Here is a 21,276-nt window from a genome sequence, read left to right on the forward strand (position 1 = left end):
GATCTCATTACTCACTGGATACTTCTCATGTCTTTGAGTATTTACATTATTTTATGTACAAGTTTACATGTTATATTAAAGGATTATGTTGTTCTTGGTTGATTGCAAAGTAGATCTTTAGTTATGAGAAATCTCTTATTTTCAGAGTCTTGTGATATGCTCCTTGGGCCATCTTACTTAGAAACTGGTGAAGTTTATCATGTGGTTCTTTTAGTGATTAAAATAAAGAGAATTTTTGGAGGAAAGTATATCAACAGTAATATAATGAATGTATGGAAATTATTTATTGAAACTCAGGACCACAATTATGAGGTAGTTGGCCTTTAAAAATGTAAATACTATATGTTGGCAAATCAAATTCCAATAAAAGAATATACAAAAAAATGTAAATCTAAGATTAATTTAGCTGATGCAAACCATAGACCTTGGAAGCATAACAGTAGGACCAAGCTTGAGTATAATTGTTTTAGAGTTTCTGCTCCTTCCTGATTGTTTGCCTTTTCCTCCTCTGGCCTAAGTCAGTTTCAGTTAGCATTCATGAAATGATTCATTTCATCTTATTTCCCTAACCCTTGATTTTATCTTCACTTTGCACTTTTGAGTCTGGCTTGCTTCGTGTTGATTTCACTGCAGTTTGTAAACTGATTTGTGGTGAAATCTTATTCATGAATGTTCCTTTCAAATGAAAGGAAAAGGCCTATGTATTTGCTTTTGAAATTCTCTCCCATCCCACACCAGTGCTCGGATACCATACTCAAGCTGACTGGCCAGTAAAGAGCAGAGGTTCAATACTTGATTGATTGATGGTTCTGAGTCCCAGCCAGTCAGTTCTGGGAAGGTGGGCTTATCTTCTGAGTTTAATAAAAGTAAGTCCTTGAAGGCCATGATAAAGATTTTGGCTTTTATCCTAAGAATAACCGGAAGCGATGCACAGTTTTAAGCAGTGGAATGACAGGCCCAGATTTAAATTTTTAAAGTAATTACTCTGGATGTTTGTGGAGCAGTTCAGTATAACCGAGTTCTAGAGTGTAGAAATTAATATAAGTGATTAAAGTTTCACCCAGGGATATAATTTAGAGGAACTGATACCCCAGATAGTCTTCAAGCAGAACTCCCAAGTTTATTTTTCTCAACCGCAATTTTGAAGAATGTTGAGTAGCAGAAAGTTAGAGATTGATTTTTTTTCTTTTTTGGACCAAGGGCCTGAAATGTATTTTGCATTTCTGAAAAGAGACATTTTATTTTTATAATGAAAAATTAAAGCAATGCAAATATCAAGGAATTAGGGAATTGAATATCAAAAAGCTACTAAAAATGGCAAGTCTATATTTTATGCCTTTGTGGAAATGGGTGTTATAATTTATTAACTTTAAAAAGCGAAATTAAAGATGTAACATACGTGTTTATAATTATGAAAACAACCATGTTTTCTTGTAACAAAAACACAAAAATAAAGATGAAACTTGTTATACATTATTATCCACCAAATTCTGTTGCTTAACAGCTGTGAAAAAGTTATGCCGCTTAAAATGAGAAAACAAACCTAATATTATTTCAGGAAGCATTAAAATCTGGGCTAAAAGCGTTGAGATGCTAAGAGAGCAAAATTTTCGAAATTAAAAACTTTCATATGAAAATGTACTCTGACGTGTTTCTTCTTCCCAAACATTTGTGGAGATTGAGAAAATTCTAAATGTGTCTTAAAGCAAGGAATTGAAAACTCCTGAATTAAATAGTCTTTGGCTCCTGCTTCAGCTGCTATTTATTGACAAGTTATAACAAGGTTAATGATGATTGTATGTAACTTGCTAAATTATAGCACTCATACTCCTCCTTAAAATTAACATTAAATGATACATATGTAAAACAAACATGGGTGGAAAAAGAAAGAGATTTCTCAGAAAAAAAAAAGTCAGCAAAAGGTGTACTGTACCATAGGCAATAAAGTGGGGTATCAAGTTATTCTGTTTTTTTTGTAAACAGTGTCAATTCTGTATTCTGGGCTAAAAAAACTGGAAAATGACAGCTCTCCCTCATATTTCCTGAGGTCATTTGTACCATTTGAAAGATAAATCATAAATAGACCTTTGAACTAAGACAGTCTCCCTGGACCTATCCTTTTGCGACTGACTTCTAGTCTCAATGGGATATTGAAGGGGAGGCTCAATAGAATAAACAGTGGAATCCTTGTCCGGGAATGACTGCCTGGCAATTGTTTCATGGAAAACAGGGAGGGGTGGGGGACAACAACCCTGCTCTGTTCACTGGCTCTTTAATTTAGATTACCAATGATAAAGCCGGGGCTACGGCTAAAGAAAGGTAGGATGCATACGCAGAAACATTAGTGCTAATATGCAGCAGAAAGACAAGATAAATCAGCCCAGCTCTCATACATCACTGAGGGAGAAGCCGATTGCAACTTGACCATGTGCCTGAGTAGTCCCATCAGTGAGAAGAACAGAACATGGATTAAAAAAAACTAGAATGTACCCTTAGGGCTCCTGCCGTGCTGGACCTGGGAGAAGTGTCTGGTGTAAGTTTCAGCTTGTTTTATCCACGTATTTACCAGTGTGTTCCCACGCAGGGAGCTTGTTTCTCTTTCTGTGTATTCATGAAAGCTTCAAGCATGTTTATTTACAGTCGTAGACTTCATTTTGTACGGATGTAATATCAACCTAATAAAGTTCTTAACAGAAGGACAGTTTAGCCCAGTGTTTATCCAGGAGAAAGAAAAACATGAAAAAGTGATGGTTATCCTTACTGTCTATAGGAAGGAAGCCTGTGGGTGAGTTTTGTTTTGTTTTGTTTTGTTTTTTGTTTTGTGGGGAGATGAAGGTTAGAGAGGTGGATTTTAAAGTAAAAGCTCAGTTCTTTTGCCATTCACCTAAAAAAAAAAAAAAAAATGTATTGGTTACCCAGCATTTCGTTCCTCCTGTGGTCTTTTGTTTTGAAAAACTGTGTTTGAATATGTAAGCCAGACTGCTCGGAACGCATTATATTTTATGACTGGGATGTTTGTATTGTTTCATATCTGTTATTAGACAAAATAATCATAAAGGGTGTTTTCTATGGACCTTTTTATATTCCAAAATTAAATACAGATGGTAATTTCCAGCAGTTTTAAAAATTTGTCAATTATTTAATTTAGCATCACTTAAGCATCTGCACAGGGAGAAAGCTGAGATGGTACAGAAGCTGAATAAGCATTGATTGCTCGTCTGAATTGCATCTTTAAAGTTTTTGCCTCAAATCTCTGATTTCACAGTTTATTTTTACCAAATTAGATTATCATATTTCATTATCAAGACTGCAAATGGGTGGAACTCTCTCCGATATCCTACATTTCCCGTTAAAACGGCACATAAGGCGCCTGCTGATTGTTACTCTGAGGGAAAGTCTCACGCCGGCTCCCCGAGAAGATGGCTTAAATAATGCATGGGTAAGAGTGAAGCAAGATGGGATTTATGGCCCAGACACCGAGTTCGGGCTTTTGTTCAGAGGAAAGACTACAGAAGTGTGAGCGTATAACATACACTCTGAGGCTCCAGGGGAAGGGCGTAGCTGAATGAAATGAGTGGCCACATGGTGCTGTCCACATGTTACTCAAAACAAGCCTTCAAACCGTCCACTGAGCCTGAAGTGTGGTTTGAGGAGGGGAGGTCAGGGCAACTTGAAGTGTCCGTTGCGAACAGAATCCCCTGACTGAAAATTCCGTGGGATAGACACAGGAAGTGAGTGTTCTGTAGGGGGCAGGGTGGCCCCAGGGAGAATGGATGTGTGACTGAGGAAAAGCAGCATGACAGTCTTGTCAGGGAAGAATAAACCTGGACCAAACTGCAGCATTCTATATATTATGTCTTCCATCTTGTCCTAATTAGAGGAATATGTCTGCTGAATCCTAATCGCTTTAATTGTTGATAGAGCAGGCATGCGATTTGCTATAAATACACATGAGCATTCATTTCTGAAATAATGGCTGTTGCCAAATATATTAGACCGACAGGAGTGCTGGACTAGGGAAGGCTGTGCTGAATAGTTGAGTTTTGGAGGTAATGGACCAGTTGAGAATCATTGCACAGCTGGGCCAGCAGCTGCACCCAGTGCTCTGTCAAGTTTGGCCTCCAATTTCCTTGAACTTGTCCTTGTTTGCCAAAATGATGAACATAGCAAGAGCTTGTTTCAAATGAGCCGGCTGCAAGGAAAAAAGACCCTTTCCAATGAGTCTTTGTCAAGGTATGTAGTCAACAGCAGTGGCCAAATGAGGTATTGATTAGGGAATGGGAAGTTTGAATAGTCATAAAGATAAAAACCAAAGGCAAAGTGCTAGAAGGAAGTGAGCTGGCACAAGACCAGAGACATTAAAAGGCTGTGTTGGGTCATCACTGTCCTAACTAAAGGACATATGGAAAAATCCCATAATAATATCCAGCAATAATTATCTTGTAGTTAGGAAAAAATAAATCGGCCCATGGGTTGGAAGGCAGCCCAGTAATCTCAATGTCTTTTTTTTTCCCTAACATTGTATTGTTCTGATATTCCTTGGGACCAGGTCAAGAGGAAGTGTTGTAGAGAGCGTTTTATAATAAGAAGCATCCAGTGACTAAACAATGCGATTAGTGGCAAGCCAAAATAAGAGTAGCAAGGACTCTCCTTCTATGTCTTGGTCCTGGCTTGAGCAAATATTTATTTAGCACACACTGTATATCCAGCATGTTCTAGATACATACGCTAACCAAGTAGATTATAAACTCTTTGAGAGTAGACGAGTGGATTATACTTCTCTTGTATGAATCCCATTTCTTGAAAACCGTTGCCTTGATATGGTAATAATTGCAAGTCCGACTACTTCCTTAACTTTGAAGAGATTAAATATCAAATCTTTGCTATGCAAATGCTTTATTTTCCTGTTTCAACAAAGATGGCTCTCTTCTCTTCAGATATGAGAGCTAGTGACTTGAGCATTTACAAGATAGGTGATTTGGGACAAAATGCTTAACCTCTGGGAGAGTGTTTCATCGTGTGTGAAATGAAGAAAGCAATACTCATCCTGCAGGGCTGTGCCTAGTGCAGAGGCGGTGCTTTCCTCCTTCATAAGCTATAAGCAGGAAAAGTCACCGTATGGAATGAATGCGTGCTGGGCATGGAGGTGGGCTTGGGGAGAGAATAGGAGTGAAGTAGGAAAGCTGGCGAGGATTCTGTAACAGAACCTTTGGTGAGAATATGACCCAAAGCAGGATGGTACGAGCAGAAACAAAGAAAAAGGATGATCTGAAATATGTTTTAAAGGGAAAATTGACAGAATGTGGCAGCTGATTATATTAAAGTAGAGTGAAGAAGAATATTATAAAGAAGAAATAACCATGGTGCTGAGGGGAAGGATTATGGGTTTGTGACAATGACAAGGTCGGGGTATGTGTGTGTGCATGTGTGTGTGTGATATTTGTTTGTTCTTCAAATCCCAAAAAGCTGAAACAATACGGTTCTTCAGGGACTTAGAAACCAAGAGAACATAAGAAGAGAGAAGAGGAAATTGGAGTGCCTAGTTAACTTATGTAAAGGGAAAGAAAAAAATCAATAATAAACCAATAATATAGGACTGTTGCTGACAATAGAGTGAGAATTCAAAGGAATTGCTTAAAATGGCAAATCTATGTTTGGAGTTTTTCCCAGACAAGACCCACAATCATCAAATAATAAGGCTCTTCTGCAATCTTGGAACTTATTTAAGTTTTCCTGAGTTAAAAAAAAAATGCCACCAAGAGGATACAAATAGTGTCAGGGTTGGGAAGAAAAAGAGCATGAGGAATGGAAATTCTCAAAATAGCTTGGTTCTAAAGAGGAGATGGAAGCCAAAAGATAGCTGGTTGACCTTTCAGAACTTAACCATTCATTATGACTTGTCAGAAAGTTGACAACTGTTATTCCTTAAATAATTTGTTGTGATTTTTCAGGAAACTCAAGCAAGAATCAAAACTATGTCAAAGCACTGACTGGCAAATAGGTGGTGGTCCAAATGTTCATTTGCAAATCCGTTATCAGAACAATGTTGTAAACATCTTTCAGTTACTTTTCAAAAGTCTATGTGACTCATCCTATAGTAGAAGTCACGTACATTTGCAATGAAAAATTGATAGCAAAAAAGACTTTATGTTAATAATTAAAACACAAGCAATACCATAAGAATGGAAAATGTTTTGAATGCCAGTACTTGGAGAAGTGCAGCTTAATTACAAGATGATATGGGATGTGGCTACTTTAAAATTTATGTCCACTTTCACTGGCTTTAAGAGACTTTGATTTCTTTAATTTTGAAATGTAGGGATTTCCTTGTCCTCGTTTCATGAACTTTACCTTCAATAATACGGTGCCATGACCAGGATTGTTTTCACTCTTTGAAAAAGGAAAGGGAATGAGAAGGAGATAAAAAGGAGGAGAAGGAAAGCAGGATGTACCTAAGGTAGCTGGGACAAAAGTTAAAGAAAGAGGAGAAAGAGCAGGTTTGAAGAATGAGTGAGAAAGATATGGCATGAATGGCATGAAGGGAAGTTAAGGGAGTTCTCACATGGAAAAGAGGAGTGTGTGTGATGCGCTTGTTGCTCTTAAGGAGTAAAAAATAGGGGAGACCACTGAGCCTACTGGCTTGCTGGATCAGCCACCAGAGAGTGCTTAAGACTCAGGTTCTTTTTTGAGTAGGCGATGCCGTTCATGTGACTGGTACAACTGAGGAGAGGAACTTTGATCCCCTTAAACTTCCCCTTTTAACCCCCTCTTCTTGTCACTGCTTTCTTTATTCGTGGGGGTACCATGGCCTATCATGTCAGCCACCCTCTTGCCAATATTGTCAGTTCTCCCATTCATCCATTCAATAGAGAATATTGAGTGATTTCTGTTTGTCAGGCATTGTATTAGATACTTAGAAATGAACAAAACACATCTGTGCCAGCCCTTGGTGCCTACCAGGTGAAGTAAATACTATCCCTTCATCAGTACAGTTGTGTGCTTTCTCCTGCCTACAATCAGACTGCTAAGCCCTGCTTAAGAAAAATCATACCACTGTCCAGATTGATGCTGTGACAAATTTATGACCTCCAATCTCAATTGGACCCCTCAGTATACCTCAGTGATCCTTATATGTTTTCCTAATACATTCCTGACATTCTTCCCAACACCTTTTTTGAAGATTTTTCAACTTTTCTCCTGTTTTTTGACCAAACCACGTCAGGAGATAGCCTTGCATCTCAGCATGTAGGATTTCAGCTTCCTGCCACCAGATCAATTACCTGCATATCCCAAATGCAGCCAATTGCCTTGAGGATAGTTCAGCATGGTGAAAGTCAAAATCTGACACCAGGGCAGCCTGGGTGGCTCAGCGATTTAGTGCTGCCTTCAGCCAGGGGCATGATCCTGGAGAGCCGGGGGCATGATCCTGGAGACCCGGGATCAAGTCCCACGTTGGGCTCCCTGCATGGAGCCTGCTTCTCCCTCTGCCTGTGTCTCTGCCTCTCTCTCTCTTTCTCTCTCTCTCAGGAATAAATAAATAAAATCTTTAAAAAAAAAAAATCTGACACCAGAAAGCCTTGGAAGATGATGGAGGTCTCTACTTAAAAGTTTCTTGAGGAGTCAGCCAAGACCAAAAGGAGGACTAATCCCGGAACATATAGCTAGATTTCCTAAAAATTGTTTTTATATATCTTTCTTTCCGAAGTCTGGCTTTTCATGGCAGCTGTCAATTTATAGATGCTCCCTGACTTAAGGTGGTTCAACTTAACAGTTTTGTGACTTTATAATGATGTGACAACAATATGCATTTGGTAGAAACCAGACCTTGAATTTTGAATTTTGAATTGTTTCCTAGGCTAGGGATATGTGGCACCATACTCTTTTGATGCTGGGCTCCCAATTGCCATGTGGTCACAAGGGTAAATAACCAATACACTTAGAACCATTCTGTGTTTCACTTTCAGCATAGTAGTCAATAAACTATATGAGATATTCAACACCTTATTACAAGATAGGGTTTGTATTTGATGATTTTGCCGAACTGTAGGCTAATGTAGTGTTCTGAGCATGGTTAGGATAGGCTAGGCTAAGCTATGATGTTCAGCAGTAGGTTAGGTGTATTAAATGCATTTTTGACTTACAATATTTTTTACTTCCAGTGGGTTTATTAAGGTGTAACCCCATCATAAGCCAAGAAAGATATATATCCTCTCTCTCTGTCCTCCTCTGCTGCCTCCTACGCTTCTCCCACATTAATTCCCCTCATCTTACTCCTGACTGTCTGATTTCATTCCTTCATAGGTAGAACAGACTAGTCTATCTTCGTTTCCTCCCACCCCTAACCTCAGTCAGCACAAGTCCTAGATAGTTCAGCAAACAAATGATCCTTTTTCTGAGTGAGAGCAAAGCATTGCAAATATTGGTGATTTAATACATACATATTTTTAAATTGTCCATTTGTGTTCATGCACTTCACCTTTCCCCAGGTTAAAATAAGAGGTTTTCCCTCTTCTGATTTCTCCACCTGTGTTCTGTACCTCATTCACCTCCATCTTTTGGGGGTGTTTGTTTTATGTACACTTTGCTCTATTTCCTATACCTTTCACCTTTTTATCTCTACTAGCTCCTTCTCATCAGAGTGCCTAGAGATGCTAGCTCTTCCCATCTTAAAAAAAAAATAAGGCACATCAAAATCTTCATCTTTCCTCTGTACTCTTTCATCTGTTCTCCTTTTTCTCCCCTTTTATAGCTACACTTCTCAAAGGGCTTGTCTACATTCGTTGGGTCCTTCCTTCCCACTCCTCAACCCACCATGGTTTAAGTCCTACCCCAGCCAATTCTATCCCCTCTAGCTAAAGGCATCCAACTGCCTATTTGTTCTGAATGTGAAGAGGATTCTTAGTCCTTAATCTTTCTATAGCATTTGACTTTGTAAATCACCATTTTCTCTGAAATATAGTTTTCCTGTGTCTTCTTTGTGCTCTCCTATGTCTTGGTCTCTGTGGGTTGATCTTTCTTTACATACTAGTAAAATATAGATAATATTCAGGGGTTCTGTTCATTTCTGACTTTGGGAGGAGTAGGGTGGGAGTTCCATCCATTCCCAAGCCTTCTGTTAATATTTACATGCTATGGACTTCTATGCTTGTATCACACCAGCTCTCACCTCAGGAAGCAAGATGCAGGTTCCTGCTTGGAGATCTCCTCCAAACTAAGGATTTAACCCAGAATGGGGCATTTGGGACATAGGCCTCTTTCTCTGACCCACAGCAATAATTTGCTAAATGATTCTTCTCTCCCAAAACACTTCCCTCAAAGATATCCCACCACCATCTATTCTGTTATATTGATCTCCTCTGGGGCTGAAACACTAACTCTGAAATCTTCTTATGTTCTTTCTTACTCTTTAGTTTACAAATAAACTTGATCTAATCTGTCCCTTTAATTAAACCAAAGTGTTGGAACTCAAAAGCCTTTTTTGTCCCCAGACTGGTTGTTAAAATAAAAAGTGCTTTAACTTTCTGTGCTTTGGATTTTAAAAAAATTTACTTAGGCACTCAGTTGGCTTCTTTGTTTCCTTCAGGTCTTTTTGTGTCCTTGAAGTAATTGAGTGATCCTGAAGCAATGCATGGGGTCAGCAGGGCAAAATGAGACATAAACTCTTTAATATTTTAACCTACACTGGAAAATAGAAGATAAATGAGTTGGATTTACTCATAATCCGAGTTCTTATCCAAGAGAAAAGACTTTTGAGCCTAAACATGAAGGTCCATGAAAGTACTCTTTTATTAAATAGATTCCTCATTCTCTGAAATTGTACCTGTATCACTTTATAACCAGAAATGATTGGAAGATTCTAATTTTCAGCACTTTGTGAGTAAATGGATTTACAAGCAAGGACATGGCTATGTGTTGGGTCTTTATAATAAACGATGGTGAAAGAGAGAACTAAATCTATTGGCCTAGTCCAGTTTCACCCTGATCAAATGGGCACAGACTAATGTTCATCCAGGCCAATCTATAAAGGCAAAAGGGTAAACATTTAAGAAATTGTTTTGAACCTTTGATCTTTACATTTTGGAAAAGTTTCATGTGACTTGGAAGAAGTCCAGTGACTTAGAACAGAAAAATTACTTTTTACATTGCTTATTTAACATTTAAAGCTATTTTGTTGAAGAATATAGGATATATTCGAAATTTCATGAAAAAAGAAAGTGGAATACCTTTCATAAATTCACATCATGTCGCACCTAAGTTAATCCAAATTTCAATTGTTAATCAGTGACCAAGAAACTGGGGAAGGTGGGACATGCTTCAGTTGTTGGGCTCTTATCATCCAGGCATGCAATTGCATTTTGAACAGATTGGAATCAAATGAACAGATTACTGGACCACCTAACAAAACGAGCATCCCAGTAATCAATGTCTGAAATAATAAAAGCATGAATTAAATGTTTTTTAATCAATATTATTCACACAACTCATATCCTTAATGATAATGCTTAACTGAAAGAAAGACCTTTGCTTCAAGGTTCATTTGCAATCCTCACAGAACTCTAAATTTGTTTTGACATTCCAGTGCTTCTGGAAAATATGAGTCCTGTATTTCATTTTGTGGAATTAGAGCAGACTACATAATAACATGCTCTTACATAACACAGACCATCTCTACATTTTCATTCTAAGTTTTAAAAAGAGAACTGTGGAGGGGCGCCTAGGTGGCTCAGTCGGTTAAGTCTCTGACTTGGTTCTCGGCTCAGGTCGTGATCCCCTGGGTGGTGAGATCAAGCCCCGCCTCAGGTTCTGTGCTCAACAGGGAATCTGCTTGAGGATCCTCTCTCTCTGCCCTTCCCCTCTATCTCTGTTTCTAAAATAAATAAATAAATCTTTAAAACTGGAAAGCAAACAAAAAGAAAAATGCAGAGGGTCAGGTAGAAGGGGAAGGAACCTTTGGGTGCAGGGGAGGAGAGAGCCAGGTGTCGAATTCTCTTTGGTTCATTGTGCTCTAAATGTATGCCTCTTGCACAGAGATCCAAACATTGCATTGCAGGCAGCTATTTGTCTGAAGCTGACCCTCCCTGTTAATTTAGAGGACAGAATCATAGTTCAGCTTCACTATAACAAAGTATAAGTTCTATAGTTTTTCCTAATCTAAAAGGAGAATATAGAAAGGTCTTTGGACTCTTAAAAAAAAAAAAACTAGCTAAATTCTTAAATTCAGTGTTGGAGCAAATACAAATTTCTATTAAGTCACATTTGGAGCACTGCAGAAGAAAAGGTCTGTGGATGTGGTCTTCCCAAAAATACTAGTGTCAGGGCAGATTTGTCAGCATCCTCAGCTCATTCTGCAGTGGAGTGACATGTGGAGCAACTTGTCTCCACCACTTATTTCCAGCAAAATTTAGCAAGGTTGCAAAGTGAGTCCTGTGGTAATCAGGCCATTCTAGGCCTCTGGTAAGGCCGACAGTTCTTCCAGAGAGCTGAACAATGCTGTAATCATTCACGTGTGTCATTTTGCCGTTAGAATTAACTGTGATCTTCCAAAGGAGTTTCTGATATTCGTTCAGATATTGGAGGGTAGGTGGCTGGAAACCAATTTTGACAAATCCATACAACAGTTGAGAGCTGGTCTGAAGTTGGAATAAGACAGGGGCTACCTTACACTGTCCCCGATCAACTATAGTTCACAGCATCAAACTAAGCTTTTTTAAAATTTTTAATTTTTTTAAAGATTTTATTTCTTTGAGAGAGAGCATGTGAGAGTGCATAGGCAGGGGGATGTGGGGAGAGAGGGAGAAGCAACTCCCTGCCGAGCTGGGATCTGGGACCCCAATGTGGGGCTTGATCCCAGGACCCCCGGGATCATGACCTGAGCCCAAAGCAGACACCTAACCAAATGAGCCACCCAGGTGCCCCCAAATTAAGATTTTTAATTTATTTTGTCACTTTTGAGACATAACAAACATTGCAGGGATCCCTGGGTGGCGCAGCAGTTTGGCGCCTGCCTTTGGCCCGGGGCGTGATCCTGGAGAGCTGGGATCGAGTCCCACGTCGGGCTCCCGCTGCATGGAGCCTGCTTCTCCCTCTGCCTGTGTCTCTGCCTCTCTCTCTCTCCCTCTCTCTCTCTCTCTCTCTCTGTGTGACTATCATAAATAAATAAAATTAAAAAAAAAAAAACATTGCATTCCCCAGCTAATAGTATTAGCCAACTAATTTCTTTCAGAGGTGAGAAGTTATAGAAGAATAATTTGTTCTTTGAGATGTTCCTCAGTCCTAGAGGAACTGGCTTAGAGGGACTGACACTTTACCCCACGTCCCTTTAAGTTATTCATGTGCTTGTTTCCATGCGTGCAGTCAGTTCCATTGACTCCTATTGTGTACCAGGCATTATTCTAGGCACAATCTTTAGAGCAGTGAGCAAGACAGATTTATGATGATGGCAAAGTGTTTACCCAAGAAAGCCTCCTCAAAGGGCACTTTTATTAGCACAAGAGATCAGTATCATCACTTTATATTGTCCATGGCTTATGTGGAAAAGGAAAATTTTCTTTGCCTAAGTCACAGGAGGTTTTAGATCCTTTGTTTATAAAATCCCAGGAATGCCTCTTAACCTTAGCCTACACAAGGACATTTAAGTGACACAACCCAGGTCTCATCTTTGAACTCTTTAACATGAATGACTCTTGAAAGAGCTTAAAGTAGGCTACATGACGGAAGGAGAGCTCCTCAGATAATTTTTTCTAAAAGCAGAGGCATCTACTTTTGAGCCATCTGAATGTCATGACTCCTAAGTTTTTGCACACTTTAGGAAGGCTTGACTTCCTGCAAAGTGTTAGCCAAAAGAGGAAACACAAAGAAAAACACCCGGTCAAGGGCCTGGCATCTTGTAGGTGCTTAGAAAGCGTTTGTGGTACAGAATTTAAAGCCAGCCAAAATCTTAATCAGAAGCCAAAGGCGGGGTTAAAAAACAAAACTGGCTTTCTTCCCCACTAAGTGAATCTCTAGAATGATTCATTTCCTTTTCTGTAAAGTGTAAATACTAATTTTCACCTCATGGGATTTTTAGGGGGCAAATAAGATAACTCGGGAAAGCTCTTCATAAACAGATTCTATTCATATAGAAAGTTTATGATGGAAAAAAGAACAAGCTTGAGGCCTTGATAAATTCTTCTGTATTGTATTCTTGTTGAATAGCAACAAATTAAAAAACAAACAGCTAATATGTATTATTTTGAGCCCCTCCAATGAAAATATTAGAAATCAATCTTTTTGTTAAAAGTTCTTTCCCTTTGGGTAATTCTAAACCTATATGTTTTGAGGAAAATAGTAGAAAACAAAGGAAGCCAACACCTTGAATAGAGTTAATGCAAGATTTTGTCTATTGAAAATCACGCAAATTTGGTTTCTGATACTTAGATATCTTCACCCATGTTGCTGTGTGGGGCATATGGAATGGGCAGTGTATTCAAAACAACTTGATTCAATATTCAGGTTGTTAGTTCAGTTGCTAGGCCATTTGGTCCCTCATTGCGCTTGGTGATTTTTATTAAGTTGAACCATATAAAATTCCACATATTCAACACTTTGAGCCTACAAAAATGACAATTACATATATTAAAAAAATTTACTTAGACACTCAGTTGGCTTCTTTGTTTCCTTTTTAAGCCAACCAGCTTTTTAAGCCAACTGGATGGCCTATATGGTTCAGAAATGAACACTATATTTCTGTTACTGAATGGGGGATTCTTTTGTTTTTATGTATTCAGTCAGATACACACACACACATCAAGAGGGCAGGGATTGTGTCTGATGTCTAAACGGAACTCGGGAATTTTGAGCTCAGACAATGTAAAATATGAAAAGAATGCATAAAATGTCTTTTCACGTGAGCTGCAGGTACCATTTCTGACACCCTTCATGGAGACAATGCAATGCAAATGATAGGTGCTTAGTAGTTGGGTAGTTTAGGGAAAGGTGAACTCCTCACTCCCAGGGAATGTTCAGCTCAAAATAGGAGCCATCCTGGCAACTGTGGTACCATGAGTATGCTGCAGCACCCCAGAGTCACCTCCTCATTCCTGTTCCCACTTCCTTCCTCCTAACCCCACTGTGATGTCTCTGCTGCTTTTGCCTACAGCTTACCCAATTAAAGGGATTTAAGGTAACTGCTGCACTGCTTCTTAAGCCTTTTTTATGGTATCCCATAGAAAGGCAGCCCATAGCAGAAATGCATTTCACATGTGACCCTGTATACAATGCTGTGTTACAAATGTATGTAGCTGATATATCTCTATCTATATCCTGTACACGTTACCAAGCCGGTTTCCAGTTTTGAGAAGCTATCCATCATGTCTCTTTTGAAATGAGAGTCCAATTAAACTTTTGGAGACTTAAAGCTTCATGGGAGAAAGAAAAAAAAAATGCCAGCTCAATATTTAAGCTTTTTATCCCTCTTAAGCAGCTGTGGCCTGTATCGGTTTATGTCAGGATTTGTTTTCCTAGTCCTGTTTTTGAGAGGCCACAACCTTGCAGATGAGCCCCAAGATGGGGCTGTGGCTTCAGTAACAAAGTTCTGAAACCCATATAATTAATTCTAGATGGCAATGGCTCATTTCATTTGCTGTGGAATGTTTTAGAATGACCAGGAATATCTCCAGCAACCTGCTTCTGTATGCATGGATATAGCCAGGTGAGGTTATTTACCTTTATGCCTGTTTCTTACTCCTGAAATGAATTTATGATTTTATCCTATCTATAAATTGAGATTTAAGTTTATAAAAATCCTATGTAAAGCTATCTAACTGAATGTGTGCTATACTAAAGATTAAGCTATTCTATTCAGATGAGCAGTTTGGGAAAATTCAGAACTTTTGAAATGTTTTGAAAAGAGCTATAGCACCATTAGCTCAACTTAAAATTTGGTATAGAACTTGTTCATTTATTTCTATTAGAATTAAAGAAGATAAACAACACTTGCCTAACTCAGGGTTCAGATAACTTACTTAAATGTGGCTTGACCAGTGGCCCACTGCTTTAATTTTTTTTTATTTTTTTTTATTTTTTTTCATCTCACTGCTTTGAATTCACAGAAAGTCACATATTTTCTAAGAGGAGGAAGAAAAGAGACAGTTACTTCTTTCCATATGGCTCTGTCATTATCAAACTAGGCTTTCATATCTGAAACCCTGCTAATTTGCAGGAATGAGAGACATGAATAAGACTTTTCTTATTTGGGTGACTTTAGAATGGATTCAGAATGTTGCTTAAAAGGGGAACTTGTGAATTCACTTGCCTTCCATTTGCCCTGGTTTTTGAGGTGTAGAGGCTCTTGCCAGAATGTTTTGATGGGTATTGGCATGCTGTCTGCTGGTAAGAGAGCTGACTCAAGTGAAATGTGGCAATCATAGGAAATTTCTTTTCATGAACTCAGAGAAATACCTCACAGAGTTCAGGGTTAGATGGAGTGTAGTGGAGGGCAAGGCACAAAATCTAGATGATTTATCTCAGCTTCTGACCCATTTTATATCCTTGAGCAAATCACTTAACTCTTCTGTGCCTGGGCTGGGCTTTCATGTGTAAAATAGAAATAAGATCTCCATTTCCTAGATCTCATTTGAAGGGATATTATATACCTTTTGACAAAAGGAGGAAATGAATTACTTTTGGCACTGAAGGAAATTCTAAAGGAGAGTTGCCACAATATTTTGAGGTGATACCATTATTGAGATAAGCAAATGACCATCCAAGGCAAATATATATTAAAACTAGGATAAGCCCTTCGGATTAAAAAAAAAAATTCATTGAGAAATTACTATATTGCACACACTTTCCCATGTACTCTTCTATGGTTGTTTAATCCTCCCAGTAGTGCTGGGTGGCAGTTGGCTACTGTTCTATTTGTGGTTTTATGAATAAAGACACTGAGGCTTAGAGAAGTTAACCAACCTGTTTGAGCCACATAGCAAGGCAGTAGCAGAGCCCAGGAGCAAGCCTTCTGGATCCTTCTCCTGGTACACTACCTGCCTTTGAAGTGATATTAAAAGACAACAGAACCAAAATAAAATAAGTCTAAAATGCAATTTCTGAGAAAACTGGGTAATTAAAATACCTGTATTTAGTTTTTAAATTGTATCTCAGTTTCCACATTTTTTGTCTTTCTCTCCTAGAGTCAACTATTTCTCTTTAAAAAGAAGTGTAGATAATCAAATTGTTTCATCTTTCTTATTTCTACCAAATACATTTGTTGATTATTGATAGTTTTTTTTTTTAAATATTTTATTTATTTATTCATGATAGTCACAGAGAGAGAGAGGCAGAGACACAGGCAGAGGGAGAAGCAGGCTCCATGCACCGGGAGCCCGACGTGGGATTCGATCCCAGGTCTCCAGGATCGCGCCCTGGGCCAAAGGCAGGCGCCAAACCACTGCGCCACCCAGGGATCCCCTATTGATAGTTTTTACTGGTACTTTTGGTCCCTGTTAATAAAACTCTTCAGAGACATATATGTGCAATACTTTCATTATTTTTTTTTTTTTTAAGTATATGGTTGGACTGGCTTCTGGTGAGTAATCTTAGCATCGTTATGCCTGTCTTTATAATTTACAACTTTTAGGTTAAGGAACTTTTTAAGCCAACTGGATGGCCTACCAGTTTCCAAACCCTGGTTTATATTTTTATGATGTTTGGGCCACCCGGGTGACTCAGTGGTTTAGTGCCGCCATCAGCCCAGGGACTGATCCTGGAGACCCAGGATTAAGTCCCATGTCGGGCTTCCTGCATGGAGCCTGCTTCTCCCTCTGCTTGTATCTCTGCCTCTCTCTCTCTCTCCTTCTCTGTGTGTGTGTGTGTCTCTCATGAATAAATAAATAAAATCTTTAAAAAATATTTTTATGATGTTTGACTTAATACTTATGTATGTTCTGTTGAAATCATACTGTGCTGCACAAGCATATAAAAGCTGTTGTTCACCAAATGTGCCCTCCCTTTACCATGAGTTAGATATGTTTTTGAAATCTTGTCCAAGACAGTGAAAAGCTGAGCAAATCCTTGCTTTTCTTTCCAGCTTCCCAAGCAGCAGTGGTGTTGCAAACCCCATCTCACTTAGGCTCTCTTTGTCTATGAACAGTTCAGACTGACTGGAACACATTTATTGAATGCCCATTACTTGGGTGCATTAGTCAAATGCAATTGATTGTTATAATACACCACCAGCTCAGGGGAAGTAATGGGGCTCTTTAATTGAAGATGCTACTTTAGAGGACAGAGTGTAAATCATTGAGTACAAAATCCAATGATTTTTTTCACAGTAAATACAATGTGTCTATGATTGCATCCTCAATATAGCCAGACAAAAGAGGGATGGCTGATATCAAGACTAGGCCTTAGGAAATCCCTAAGAACCCTCTCTAAGATTCATCCTATTTTCATCTTGTCTTGAAATACTCTCGTTTCCTACTGAAACCTTGGTTCAGAGGGGCGCTACTATGTATGTATATACATGCACATTTAAGACTCAATTAAAATATAAGAGAATTTATTAGAGAATACTTGGGAAGCCAAGGCATCTCATTCATCTTCCATTCATTACAATCTTGGCACAGTCTTGGGACTGTATTTTGTAGAAAATATCAAAGCAGCTCCAAGTCTTTCCTCCTTGACCCTTCAGTTGCTACCTTTCCTTCTTAATCCAACAATTGCACAGAATCAATTAGCACAAACTAAAGATATATACAAATGCAGCAATTTAAATAAAGATTTTCATGCTGCCGTTGAGTTTAAAGAAAAGAGTTTAGTGGCCCATAGGTGGCTTAGTCAGTTAGGTGTGTGTCTTCCAGCTCAGGTCATGATCTCTGGGGATCCACAGATTGAGCGCCGCATTGGTCTCCTTCTCAGTGGCAAGTCTGCTTCTCCTTCTCCTCTTCCCCACTGCTTGTGCTCTCTCTTTCTCTGCCTCTCTCTTGAAATAAATAAATAAAATCTGAAGGAAGGAAGGAAGGAAGGAAGGAAGGAAGGAAGGAAGGAAGGAAGGAAGAAGAAGAAGAAGAAGAAGAAGAAGAAGAAGAAGAAAGAAAGAAAGAAAGAAAGAAAGAAAGAAAGAAAGAAAGAAAGAGAGAAAGAGAAAGAAAAAAAGAAAGAAAAGAAAAGAAAGAAAAGAAAAGAAAAGAAAAGAAAAGAAAAGAAAAGAAAAGAAAAGAAAAGAAAAGAAAAGAAAGAAGAAAGGAGTTTAAAGTCCAGTCCAAGATATGGAAAAGAAGCCACTCCCTACTCCAGCCAAACCTTGTTCTTCCAGGCTTCTTTTAATATCTTGTGGAGCTGTGGCACCAACTCACCCAACCCCCTTGCACACTCGGATCTGACCTCTCAGAGTAAAGACCTCTCCCTTCTGCCATTGCTGTCTGCACCCTGGAAAACACCCAGCCAAGGACTGGTCTGAAGCTCTTCCTTAACTGTTCTTAAGACCCAGGAGAGCAGTAGGCATGAAGGACCTTCTGTCTTGGGAGAGCAGTGAATCTCCTAATTACTGAAAAGATAGTGCTGTGTGATCTCAAACATACTCAAAGCCTGCAATGTGAATAGATCCTCTTTATTTTTTGTTTTCTTGCTTTAAGGTAATTCCTAAGAATAGAGGCAAATAGATTAAGAAACCTCATCTATGACCCCTCCATGATTCAGCCAGCATTACAAACTGGCTGTGGGAGTTGGGTTTTGAATCTATTAGAAAAAATTACTGAAGTTCATGCTCTTTGCATTAGAATGTGCACTTCCCATGAATTAATTCTGCACTCACCTTGTGTGAAAAACAAAGCATAAAGTTAAAGAGGCAGCGACACATAGCTAGAGATGGAGAGGTGGTACTGGGACTCATTTTCCTCCATCACTTTTGTCTACGTCCCTCCTTCCCAGGCTCCCCCATTCGTTTTCTTTTCTCTTTGTCCTGCTTACCCACAAAGTGATGATGAATGGTTGCTGATGTGCCCAATTCACATTCTCATCTTTCCCGTCCCTCCAGACATTCTCATGCCCATGTGAGGTTTAGATACAGAAGGATTCTGTGTGTGCAAGCTGCAGGACACCTATTTCTACTTTGTTCCATTTCCAGGAAGGACTAAAACCACAGCTGGGGTACATGGCAACTTGCTTTCTTTTAACTTTTTTACAACAAGAATGTATTATTTGTGAAATTCATCAAACCTATATAAAAATAGGAAAGTTGCAACTTAGTTTTCTGGGAAGAGCACACTGAATTGCTTCCCAAAGAGACTGTTCAGGAAACCAAAGGTGGGCGTAATGGAAGTTTTTCCTTTTTTATTTTGGTAGTGGTTGGTCTATTTATATGATGAATCAGGAGAGGTTTTTTTCCATACTTTTTGGGAAACATACCTGCTTAGCCTGCAGATGAGGCAAGGCATTGTACATAGCTGGTCAAAGCAGCCACTTACCTACAGATTAAAGAGAGTAGGGAAATCTCCTGCCCGCTTGCTGGCTGGAATCAGGGAGTCCGTCACATGTTACTTGGGTCCTACTGTCCACATCCCTCCCCTGCTGCTTCCAGAGCTTTGGTGGACTTAGAGCTCAGAGTAGCTTAGGGAGGCTCGGGGGTTAGGGCTATTCTTAGTTTCACGAGAGCTTGTGCTCTATAAAAAGCGCTTCTCTAGGCTACTAACCACCAGGCATGGCACTGCATCTTCCTTGACACCAGCGTTACTTTCCATACATGCCCGTTTTACAGTTAATTAATTGTTTATGTGTCAGTCTTCCTTTTATCCTGTTAGCTCATTCAGGGTGGGAGTTGTGTTTCATTCATCTCTGTGTCTCCAGCACCAATACAATCCCTGACAGTCGATGCTCAAGAAATGACTACTGAATGAATGATGTAATGTCTGAACTTGAAACAATTGATTTATCAATGAACTTTTGAGAACTGGGGTATCCCTGTGGTTATATAAATAAGGGAAAGGCCTAGAAACACAACAGTTAAAAACTGGCACAGTTCAATATAGATAACTAATTAGTTCGGTGTTTTGGCTTTTGGAGTGAACAGCCAATGTTCAAATCCTGGCACCTCTATTTACTAGCTGATGACTGGAGCAAATTCCTTAACCTCCCTCTTCCTCAGTTCCCTCATCTATGAAATCCAAATACAAAATTATCTACCTCCTGGGCTGGTGATTAGGATTCAGTGAGACAATTAATGCAAAGCTTTAACAGCAGGGCACGCAGACAAGTTCATTCATTGTTCATTCTTAGCAATTGTTATTATCTAGAAACTAAGGTATGAGTCATTCTAGTTGGTCAAGTTTTCTGACCAACTTTAACTTTCACCCCTTTAAACACCAAAGTGTTTCTTATTTAGCTAATTTTGAGATAGAGCTTTTACAAATGGCTTCTGTTTCCTGAAACAGTATAATGAACAATTTAATCTTCAACTCAGGAGCATTCTCATAATCGATCGTCCTTGTCCTGCACGTGACAGAGAAATACTGCCCCAGTGTGTAGGCATGTGTATGGTTGACAGGCTTTCCAGCTTCTCTGCCTCTTGAATTTTTCTGTCTGACCTTCCTAAATGGTCAACTGTCAGTTCTTACTACTCTCAATGGCTTGCTTTTAGTACCTTCTCTCAGTCTAGAATTCTCTTTTCTGATATGCTGTACTCTTAGGAATCAGGCAACCAAGCGTGTTTTAATTGTATATAAATAAGAGTGACTTGATGAGGCTCTCAGTGAGCTCTCTAATGAATAAAATGAGTGATTTTTTTCAGTTTCCATACTGGTTATCTCCTATTTGCCATCAGTATTCCACATATTTGTGACACATGAAGTCCTACCATACATGAAAGGTTTTGTTTTATTTCCTGTCTACAGTTGTTTTTTAAAGATTTCATTTATTTTAGAGAGAGGGAGACTGCATGCGAGTGGGGGAAGGGGCAGAGGGAGAGGGAGAGAAAAAATCTCAAGCAGACTCCATGCTGAGCACAGAGCCTGATACATGACTGAATCTCACATCCCTGAAATCATGATCTGAGCTGAAATCAGAGTTGAATGCCTAACTGACTGAGCCACCCAGGTGCCCCAATTTTCTGTTCTATAGTCTTAGCTGGAATTCAACATAATGCCCTTGGACTGGGCTAGAGCTTTTAGCACATCTTCTAAATAGAAAGAAACAGCCCGTGCTACTGGGTTTCAGTCCTAGATTATTAGCTACTTGATTTCTTGAAGATTGACTCTCAGTTGTCAGTAGGGCTTAAATGAGATAGCACTTTCACTTATATTAACATGT

General features: G+C 39.1%; 1 protein-coding gene across 9 annotated transcripts in view; it reads left to right on the forward strand.

Moving 5' to 3' along the window:
- Positions 1–21,276, forward strand: part of RAPGEF4 (Rap guanine nucleotide exchange factor 4) — a 283,291-nt gene that overhangs the window by 108,172 nt on the left and 153,843 nt on the right. For 2 of the 9 annotated variants that reach the window (XM_025460199.3, XM_025460202.3), the window contains exon 1: positions 1,636–2,533. The exons of the other annotated variants lie outside the window; for them this stretch is intronic. The gene's annotated coding sequence lies outside the window, so the exon portion shown is untranslated. Of the gene's footprint in view, positions 1–1,635; positions 2,534–21,276 lie in introns of those variants that run through there. 9 annotated transcript variants of the gene reach the window in all.

This window comes from Canis lupus, chromosome 36, assembly GCF_003254725.2.
Source record: "Canis lupus dingo isolate Sandy chromosome 36, ASM325472v2, whole genome shotgun sequence".
In the NCBI taxonomy this organism is placed as follows: domain Eukaryota; kingdom Metazoa; phylum Chordata; class Mammalia; order Carnivora; family Canidae; genus Canis; species Canis lupus.